Below are 11,198 nucleotides of genomic sequence, written 5' to 3'. Positions count from 1 at the left end.
AACCTGCTGTCTGTGAGGAAGAACAGTCCCTCCATCCCTCCCCCCCGGAAGACGTCTTCTATCTGGCTGTGGAGGTGTAAGGACCATGAGGTACTGCGCGGTCGACGCACGGAAAACTTACCCTCCATACTGTACATCCAGATACCAGCATAGCTCCCAAATCTCACCCTGGAGCCTATCACCATAGGAGTGCGCGCACAGCCTGCGTGGACCTAGGTGCCAACTCTGCTGGCCCCGCCTCCCAATTGCATCCGCATGATGATGTTGTTGGCGCACAACGCGCGAGTGCAGCCCGCATCTGTATCACATTAATAATATTATCATGAAGACTCTGCACACCTGCCTCCTGCAGCGGAGCTTTCTATCAGAATCTGCTCAGTGACATGTCTCCTGCTGCGATTCAACACAGCTTCCTGTAAATACTCAGCGGAGCCAGAGGCTCATCAGCTGAGCATAACCTCTGTTTGTGCATGTGCCTCTCCACAGTCTGTTCTGTTCCAGCCTTGTCTGCCTTGCCTTGTTACCTGACCCTGCTTGCCTTCAGACTCCGCTCTTCTCCTCTCCTGACCTGGCTTCGTTTGACCGTCCGCATCTCTCCATCCCTGACCTTGGCTTACTCTCGACGATCTGCACTTCTCCAATCCTGACCTCGGTTAAAGCACCCACATTGATCCGTACCCCTCCACTACTGACTCCAGCAAGTATCACGACTATTCTCACCTCTACTACCCTGACCCGGCTACCTCGACTACTCTACACTCCAGACACGCTCACATGGCTGTGGGTTGGTGTGTATATATATATATATATATATATACATACACAAATGTAAATACAACTGTATGCTTATCTGCATGTCTTAGGCAGGTTTGCAACCCCACCTTTCACCATTATCACCCAGCACACAGTACTTCCACTGCAGCAAGGGATTCTGGGAAATGACATGCAAATGAGCACACAGTGCCACTTTTTGCTTCAAAAACCATTTTAACATGGTTTTATATATATATATATATATATATATATATATATATATATATATATATATATGCAAATACAACTGTATTTGCATATTTGCTTTCCTGTGGAGGGTTTTTGTCACTTTTTTTACTCACCATAACTTAACTCAGTATTATGGTATATATATATATATTTATATATTACCCCACCTCAGCAGCGTGGTCCCTTCTTTTTTGTGGTGAGCACACGGTCACAGTATGCTCAGTCCACCACACATGGACCCCGCTAAGGTGGGGCGAGTCTTGAGCACGCACGCCAGCCTGCTCAAGTATTGAAAAATACTTAGAGCAAAATGACAAGCGAATGAATCTCTTGCAAGAGAATTTGTTAACCCTTACCACCCAAGCACGGACACCTTTTGCGGCCCCCGCCGACTCTGCTACTACCAGCTTCAGTACTGCTCCTGTAGCATTGTCCCAGTACTCCGAACCCCGTCTTCCAACACCCAATCGCTATGGGACCCCCATGGTTGCCGAGGCTTATTAAACCAGTGTTTCCTACCATTTGAAATCACCCCGTCTCTATTTCCTACACCCAGATCCAAAGTGGCCTACATCATATCTCTCCTAACAGCATTGGCTTGGGCATCCCCAATCTGGGAACAGTGATTGGATATCACCCAGGACATCGGACTCTTCGCTCGGGTGTTCTGCAAGGTCTTCGATACTCCCGGTCGGAAGGTAACAGCTGCGTATTCCCTCTTTCACCTTTCCCAGGAAGGCCGTCCAGTGGCCAGGTACGCCCTGGAGTTCCGGACCATCGCTGCCGAAACAGGGTGGAATAACGAGGCCTTCTGGCAAGGCCTTTTCGAGACAGTAACGGACGAGCTCGCTGCCCAGGAACATCCCACTGATCGAGCAACTCATTTGCCATCTGCATCAGAGTGGATCAGCGACTGCAAGAGAGAAAAGCTGAGAGAGCTCACCTCCGCACTCTCTCTACAAGGGGCCCATTCCCAACTTCAGGTCAGTCATCAGAAACCTTCTTCTCTCGATCCCCCAGAACCTATGCAGTTGGGTGCCAACCGATTGTCAGCGGCAGAGAAGCAATGCAGACGCACCATTGGACTCTGTCTATATTGTGGGGATTCCTGACATCTGGTCAGATTATGTCCCCTGAAGCCGGGAAACACCAAAGCTCAGGGAGGTCTAGGGGAGCCACATTGGGAGCCATAGCCATATCCTCCATCACTGAAAGACCCCCGTCTAGGATTTTTCTTCCCGTCTCGCTCTCCGGCGAGGAATTTCATGTCTCTACACTGGCTTTTGTGGACTCCAGGTCAGGTGGTCATTTTATCAACCAGGGGTTCACAGAAAGGAACAACATCACTCTCGTACCGAAGGAGCGCCCAGTGGGACTATAGGCCATCGACGGTTGACCTCTGCAGCCAGCCTTCATCTCTTTTCAGAAACCTCTGCTTCGTCTTCTCACTTCAATGGATCATTCCGAAGAGATCTTCCTAGATGCCATTCACACTCCTTCCGTGGATGTGATCCTTGGCCTCCCCTGGCTACAGATACACAACCCACACATCGACTGGATGGGTAAGGAACCTGTTTTGTGGTGAACTTTTTGCATTAAGTCCTGTTTTACACCCCTCAGGAGTCTCTGCGGACATTCTTCTTCCCAGGAGACCAACGTACAATTGCCAGGGTGCTATGCCGACTTCAAAGGCGTATTCGACAAAGCCAGGTCCGAAGTCTTGCTGCCTCATCGCTCCTACGACTGTCCAATTGACCTACTGCCTGGATCAATACCTCCCAGACGATCTTCATATCCACTATCCGTCCCCGAGACTAAGGCCATGAGGGACTACATTATGGAGAATTTACAACGGGGATTTATTCGGAAGTCTTCTTCCCCAGCTGGAGCGGGCTTCTTCTTTGTGAAGAAAAAGGACGGATCCCTGAGACTATGTATAGAGTACAGAGGTCTCAATAAGATTACGATCAAACACCGGTATCCCTTGCCATTAATCCCAGAGCTCTTCGACCGCTTACAGGGTGCCAATATCTTCACCAAACTGGATCTCTGGGGGCCTACAATTTGGTGAGGATAAGACAGGGGGACGAATGGAAGATGGAGTTTAACACTCGTGATGTGCACTATGAGTACCTTGTAATGCCATTTGGGCTTTGTAATGCTCCAGCTGTCTTCCAGGAATTTGTAAATGACATATTCCGAGTCTTGCTCAATCAGTTTGTAGTCTTTTACCTGGACGACATCATAATTTTCTCAAAACCCTTGGATGAACACATTAATCATGTCAAGCAGGTACTCCTACGACTCTGGGAGAACCATTTATTCGCCAAGATCGAGAAATGCCAATTTCACCAAACTTACAAAGCCTTCCTCTGTTATATTATTTCCAGTACAGGCGTTACAATGGATCCAGCAAAGGTTAAGGTGGTCCTAGATTGGCCACGCCCCACTTCACTCAAAGCAGTACAAAGATTTCTAGGTTTTGCGAACTACTACCGCAGATTCATTCAGAATTTTCTTCTAAAGTAGCGCCTATCACAGCTCTCACACAAAAAGGTGTGGATCCTGCCTCGTGGTCTCCAGCAACTAGACAAGCATTTGAGGTTTTAAAGACCACCTTTGCCTCGGCACCCATTCTCACTCATCCTGACCCCAGTCTTCCATTCACATTGGAGTTACATAGTTACATAGTAGATGAGGTTGAAAAAAGACTTCCGTCCATCAAGTTCAACCTATGCTAAATTTAGACAACAGATACTTTATCCTATATCTATACTTACTTATTGATCCAGAGGAAGGCAAACAAAAAACCCCATTAAAGGGAAAAATTAATTCCTTCCTGACTCCAAGAATTGGCAATCGGATTAATCCCTGGATCAACATCCTTCCCATGTATACTTATTTGGTATATCCCTGTATACCTTTCCCATCTAAAAAGATGTCCAACTTTTTTTTGAACAAATCTATTGTATCTGCCATCACAGTCTCCATGGGTAATGAATTCCACATTTTAACTGCCCTTACTGTAAAGAACCCTTTCCTTTGTTGCTGGTGAAATTTCCTTTCCTCCAACCTTAAGGGATGGCCCTGAGTCCTTTGTACTGCCCGTGGGATGAATAGTTCTTTTGAAAGCTCCTTGTATTGTCCCTGAATATATTTGTATATAGTTATCATTTCCCCTCTTAGACGCCTCTTTTCTAATGTAAATAAATCTAATTTAGCTAGCCTCTCTTCATAAGTTAGAATGTCCATCCCCTTTATTAATTTGGTGGCTCTTCTCTGCACTCTCTCTAGTTCCATAATGTATTTTCTTAGGATTGGTGCCCAAAATTGTACTTCCTATTCAAGGTATGGTCTTACTAATGCTTTGTAAAGGGGCATAATTATGTTTACTTCCCTTCCATTCATTGCCCGTTTGATGCAAGATAAGATCTTGTTTGCCTTTGCAGCTACTGCATGATTATCCCACCTCAGCAGCATGGTCCCATCTTGTTTGTGGTGAGCACACCGTCACAGGAGGCTGTCGCAAGATACACACGAGGAGTGGGTAAATATATCCGTACTGAGGTCGGAGTGATTTATACAACTGCTTAGAAATGTCTTGCATATAAATAACTGAGAAAGAGGAAAGGCAAACCCTACGCGTTTCACCATAGGCTTAGTGAAACACGTAGTGTTTGCCTTTCTACCCTTCTTGACTCTGTGAAGGACCCGTAGAGAGAATACAGTGACTCTACTCTGCTATCCAGCTTGAGATACCTCGCGCAGGCCGGGACCACGGGAGCGAGTGCGCAGACCAGCCAATGCGCAGACTAGGAAGTGCTCCGGAGTAACATAAGAATCCGATCGTGGTGTATACTTGCTGCAGCTGGTGCGGAGGATCCGCTCAGCTACAGCACACACCAAAGTATCGGTGTCGGGGAGGCCGCAGGATCGTGAAGCACCCTTTTGAGCACACTGGAACTCCCAAGAACATCAACCGCGCAGAAGGTTATTATACACTGTGAGGTATGAGCAATTATAATCGATCCCATATGGATGTCCTTACCTATTGAAGGCATCAGTTCTTGTGAGAGACTGTATGATTCTAATTAATCTAAAAGGTGCACCTTAAAGTATCCAATTTGGAGGACATTTCAACAATATTCTGTGCACGACATCATTCTAAGAAGTAATTCTACTTTGGAGTACATACACATCCATCTATACTCCATCACTCTGGAAAGATATTAACTTCCAACTCGAAGGAGGATCACCTCATTACACTCTCACAGTGATCCATATCACCACATGCATCCCCATTAGAGCACATGGGACTTTTATTATATGTACTGTGTTTATTCAATGTGTTTTATGAAGTCCTTATATTGATTTAGATATATAGGTTTTTAATACATTTTTTTGTACTTCATTTGCTGTGTTATCTGTTCCCCTTTTCTGGCACTAGCTGTGTCATTAGGAGGTTAATTTTTCAGGATATCTATGCGCCAGAGTTATTTCCCTTTCCACATATAAAGAACTGAGCATAAACTACAATTATTTTGGATTTATTAAATAGTTCACATTTTAGTATTACACATTAGCGCCCCCTTTTTTATATAGTTAATACATTTCCTTTAAATGGCAGATCATCCAAGATCGGGCACATGAAAATATGTACCCTTTGGTTCCTCTGTCAATATGGGTTACAGGAGTTTACAAGGAAGTAATTACTTCCTATGAAACTGCCATAACCCATGCAATTTATTTTTTAAGGTACAGGATATAAAAAAAAAAATAGGAGCAGTACCTCCTTAATAGGTACCGTTGGAGGGTATGTAATAGTCCACCTGTTGGAAGTAACCAAAGCCTTAATCATGTTCAAGTTAACATCCTGTGCCAGAGGCACTACTTATTTAAACATTAAACTCCTCAATGCAGTATATTTTCATGCCTGGGATGTCGGTTATGTGTACTTACCTGTGTACACCATGAGCGCTGTGTAAAAATCCACCATACAGCCCAGTTTCACAATGAGCAACGCTGCTCTTACTAAACATTAACATAATTTTTTTTGTAGCATTGCTAGTGTACAAGACACTGTGCAGACAGCAAAAAAACACAAATCCCTGCAGCGATGCATCTTATTCTCTAATAACGGAGCAGCGTAGGAAGACAAACTGGCCACAACAAGGGGAATCGGCTGTGGGTCTGAAACTGGGAATTCATATTAGAGGTCAGAGTCTTACCCAAGTCTTCACAAAAAGGCAAATAAGCAGTGAGCAATCACAGCAGACAGAAAGCTGGTAGAGTCATTTCACGTGAAAAGAACATGCTGATCTCTTCCATGATTAAGTATGATCGACATTGTGGTTAAAAAAAGAAAACTGCTGACAAGTGGCCTTGAACGCAAAACCTTGCCTATTAACTCTACTTTTATTATTTGTTTCCACTCACCTATCCCAGAGCTTCCAAAATAGATCCACATTTAATTTTATTCCTGAGTATCCAGCAACTATTTGAATCCGCTTCAGTGTTGGGAGGGGATTGCGCTATATATATATATATATATATATATATATATATATATATATATATATATATATATATATATATATATATATATAGCGCAATCCCCTCCCAACACTGAAGCGGATTCAAATAGTTGCTGGATACTCAGGAATAAAATGAAATATTATATATATATCGCGGTGCAGTGAAAGGGTTAAAGGCGTCATGGCACTTCCCTGTCACCTTGAGTTATCAACCTTACATCTGCTCGCTTGATAAGGAGCAATTTACCTTGAAAGCCGAGATTTCCCAGGAATAATAAATCATGGTTGTAGCTTGTGGACAGCCCTAATGAGCTGAAGAAATGCAAAAAGATGTCAACAAAAGCGGGGAATCTCTCAGAACAGATTGTCCAATTTGGGATCAAGTTTCCTACCAAAGCCACTGGGGACCAACTAAGTGCCAGGGAATAAATAAGGGGTAGGATGGGTTCAAAGGTTTGATGGGGGATAGATTTGGCAATATAATTCAGCTAGCAGTGCAATAAGGCACTCATGTGTTGGGCTAATATCAGTCAATATACCCACAAGGTGCATTATGGTGCATCAGAAGAATATGTTCCAATGCTCAGTCAACAACAGAGGGCTTTCTAAGATTAACGTGTGCAGTGCCTGAGAGACCAGTAATTGCTTTGCCGAAAATAATTTTTCTAGCAGGCAGGGTGAGGGGAAGCTGTGCGAAGCTTCCTCTTTTCAGGAAGGACAATTCATCATTCGAGGTTCAAAGCTGACAATTTTTTTCTGTATACGTTCACCCCTCTCCATAAATCCCTTGTGTAAACCCTGCAGAATAAATATACCCCTCGTGTACCCTTAACCAAAGTAAATACTTCCTCTCCAGCATGATAGACATGTAAACATTCAGTCACAGTGCTAAGCATTTTTTGAAAGCAAAGAGAGGTGATCAGTACTTCAGCAGATATATAAGCTTTAAATCACATCCTTTGTTTCCTCAGCCTTTCTGGCCCTCCCCAAATTGTATTACATAGCCTCACCTGTGGTTCACCAGATAATTCTCCTTCCAGTTTCATACTCCGGTTGCAATGGACCCGAGGTGGGCAACCCTGTCGCCAATCGCAACAAGTGGCGAATTGGCCATGAAAGTGTGGCTAATTTGAGTTTGCCAGCTCCCACAGTAAAATAAACTTTTTTTCCTGACAGCGTGTGCTGGTTTCCGCTTTCTGAATGTGTCAACGAAGTGGACCAGCAGCAGCAGGTGATAGTGCTGAGGTGAGTGAACAGCAGCAGGTGATAGTGCTGAGGTGAGTGAACAGCAGCAGGTGATAGTGCTGCGGTGAGTGAAGCAGACGAACAGTGTGTGTTGTTTTAAATGTTCGATTGAGCAACCTAATTTCTCAATTTTTACGTGGTGTGGCGATTTCTACTTCTCATTCACCACACCTGTGCCTCCATGTTCTGACCGTGACCCTGGCTTAACTGGATTAAAAAAAAAAAAAACACATTGGATTTGTGTGGTCAAATGAAGATATGTTAGTGCTTCTTTTTTTAATTACTGTATACACTGACCCCCAGAATCACTAACAGCGACGTACTCACCTCATCCAGGCACAGGAGCCTCCCTCTCTTTCATGACCTCTTAGAAATCATGACCTACCTCCTCAAATATCAGATGCCTAGTAAGAGGCGTGAGCGTGGTGCTCAAGGAGTTAATAAAATGCGGAAATCAAGAAAGAAAAAAAATCTTAAAGCAAGAATCAAAAAGTGCAGTTGGTCAGTGGGTGCTATTACTGCTAAGGGCCTGTCCTGATCCCTAAATGAGCACATAAGGATAGGATAGATATAGCAGCACTTCAAATATAGTAAATAACAAAATACATGTATTGCTCACAATATAAATATTTATTGTCAGTAATACATTTATTTAGTTATCTACTATATTTTAAGTGCTGCTCCATATTTTTTACCTATCCAAATATCAGATTTACTCTACAGAAAGCAGCATCTTCTTGATTATGCACACTTAAAGCAGCATTTCATCATATTTAAAACATATCTACATTGTTAGGAAGCAGGAAGTCTCCAGAGCTGAACCATGTTAATTTGACCTGTCGGGTACCCCTGTTCCCTAGATACTTATCTCCGTAGGGGCTGCGGATACTTCTTAAATCTCCTGCATCCCGTGGGACAACAGCAGAGCATGTTACCTGGGGCACCTATTTAAGGAAATATCTCAGGAAGCAGGAGGTCCCCAGAGCTGAAATTAATGTGGTTTAGTCCCAGAGACCTTCTGCTTCCACCTATATAAGGCAGAACCACGCCTTTAACTGTTATACCATAATCACTTTAATTAAATCCTATTGTATCAGTTCATCTCTTACTGCACTGCTTAAGATTGGAAGCTCTCAGCAACAGGGACTCCCTTTAACGCACTATTAACAATACATTACATGTCATAGGAGTAAATGGAAGCTAATGCAATGTTAACTATCCATTCTCATGGTGCAGTGAAATGTACACATTGTCCTCATCAGTGATGTATACGTTAACCTCTTCAGTAATGTACTTTAAAATTGCATACACTATGGAGATGTGTTACACAATATACAGATAGAAACTATTAATTCCCCTGAATAACATTTGTAAATATTAACCCTCAGTGCATTAAAATGGTACATGTTCTCCTGATATATAATTCCTGGATGCAGAGCTCTAGAACGCATTATTTAAACCTGTCAGAGTAGCAAATTAAAATGTATACATTAACCCTTCAAGTGTAGAAGTGTTAAAGCATATTTCTTCCTCCAACCAAACAAAGTCATCCTTTATATCAGATGCAAAGGTCCCTGATCACTGACTACGTAGGGACAAATGGCATCCCATCATACTCGGTACATTGCGTTTTGTTGTCTGATTTTTCGACGTTAACTTGCAAAGTTATTCATTATGCCTTAACTCCGTCAGAGGCCTACAATGCCTTGTGGGTCCCTGACATAGTTAAATAAAAAGATGTGTCCATTTGCCCCGCAGGGATGGTGCTCTCCTGTACAATAGGACCACTGTTCTGATAGCACCTCTACCATCGGAAGATTCATCTTTTCCACGGAATTAACCCTTTCAGGGAATGATGCCCAAGCTGAGTCAGTGGTGGCATGCAACACACTGCTCTATAATGGGCTGCCGGACTGGTCCTCCGGGCTCCAGGAGACTTCTATTGAACTTTTTTTTTTTGTAATCCCTTCTGTGCCATACGGGTTAGTGAAGCTTTGCTCCTCGGTTGCTGAATGGGATAAGGAGGACAACACCTAGGCACATTTAATTTAGGATTAAATAATATTAAACGCCTAAAGAACTGGGCCTAACCTGACATTCAATGCCCTGGTTGGAGGACCTGAATGGCACATAGTTAGGAAAAGAAATAGAGACACACAGAAAATATTTGAACCCCTTCAGTGCTGGAAAGGACAGCGGGCCATCTAGCTCTGAAGGAGTTAGTTAAAACTGGACATTACCGTTTCACTCCTCACTCTTTAAAGGGAGACTGAAACATTGATGGTATTGTAAACAGCAGGGCTCTTCAACTGCCCCGCCAAGGGTCTTGCTGTGGCCCTTGGACTCTTAGCTGCTTAAGCAACTAGTCTGAAACTGGCAGGAGCAAAGTGACATTTTTCACGCTGAAAGTAATGTAAATATATGCGGTACAGATGCTATAAATGCTTGCAACATGTTGAAATATTATAATTTTTCAATCTTTATATGTATCGTAATTACATTACAATATGCTGGTCACCCTTCTACTCCTAAATGTTTTCTGATGTGGCCCTTTTGGGAAACCTTGCTGAATTTTATTAACACTTTCTTACAAACCTATACTTTTTTTTTTTTTTAAAGAATAAGGGATCTGGCTCATATCATAAATACTATATAGCGTGAGCCTTTTAAAATCAGTTCTGCTCTCTTATTTCACGATATCAGTCTAAATATACTTCTGGATATGCTACTTTGACACGTAATAATAATTATAATGATTATCCCACATATAAAACAAACCACATACAACGGCACAGAAAGTGTTGCACAGCAGGAGTCTATCTCCATGTATTACAGCTGCAGTGTGTCACTACTGGAAGTAGTGCAGCAGCATCAGAATATGTGAGTTCAAGGCATTACCCTAGGGCAGGGGTCTCCAAACTCAGTCCTCCAGGGCCACCAACAGGCCAGCTTTTCAGGATATCCTTGCTTCAGCACAGGTGGCTCAATTGGAGACTGAGCCACTGGTTGAGCCACCTGTGCTAAAGCAGGAATATCCATAAAACCTGGCCTGTTGGTGGCCCTTGGGGACTGAGTTTGGAGACCCCTTCCCTAGAGTAGGGGTGGCCAACTCCAGTCCTCAAGGGACTTCTGCAGCACAGGTGGCTCAATCAGTGGCTCGGTCAACGACTGAGCCACTGATTGAGCCACCAATGGTGAAGGAGGGAAATAATTAAAACTTGAGCTGTTGGTGGCCCTTGAGGACTGGAGTTGGCCACCCCTGTCCTAGAGGTTTCATGGTGTGTTTGTGGAGCAGCCCTAGAGCAACGGTGCGTATTTGTGCATAGCACATTTTGTGCCAGGCCCAACCGACTGGCCAGGGAATTAGGCGGCCCACACACAAATGTACACACTATATACACTCATCAGATATACACA

This window comes from Ascaphus truei, chromosome 3 (genome assembly GCF_040206685.1).
Source record: "Ascaphus truei isolate aAscTru1 chromosome 3, aAscTru1.hap1, whole genome shotgun sequence".
Taxonomy (NCBI): Eukaryota; Metazoa; Chordata; class Amphibia; order Anura; family Ascaphidae; genus Ascaphus; species Ascaphus truei.
The sequence above is the reverse complement of the archived record's forward strand: the minus strand, read 5'-3'. Positions refer to the sequence as shown.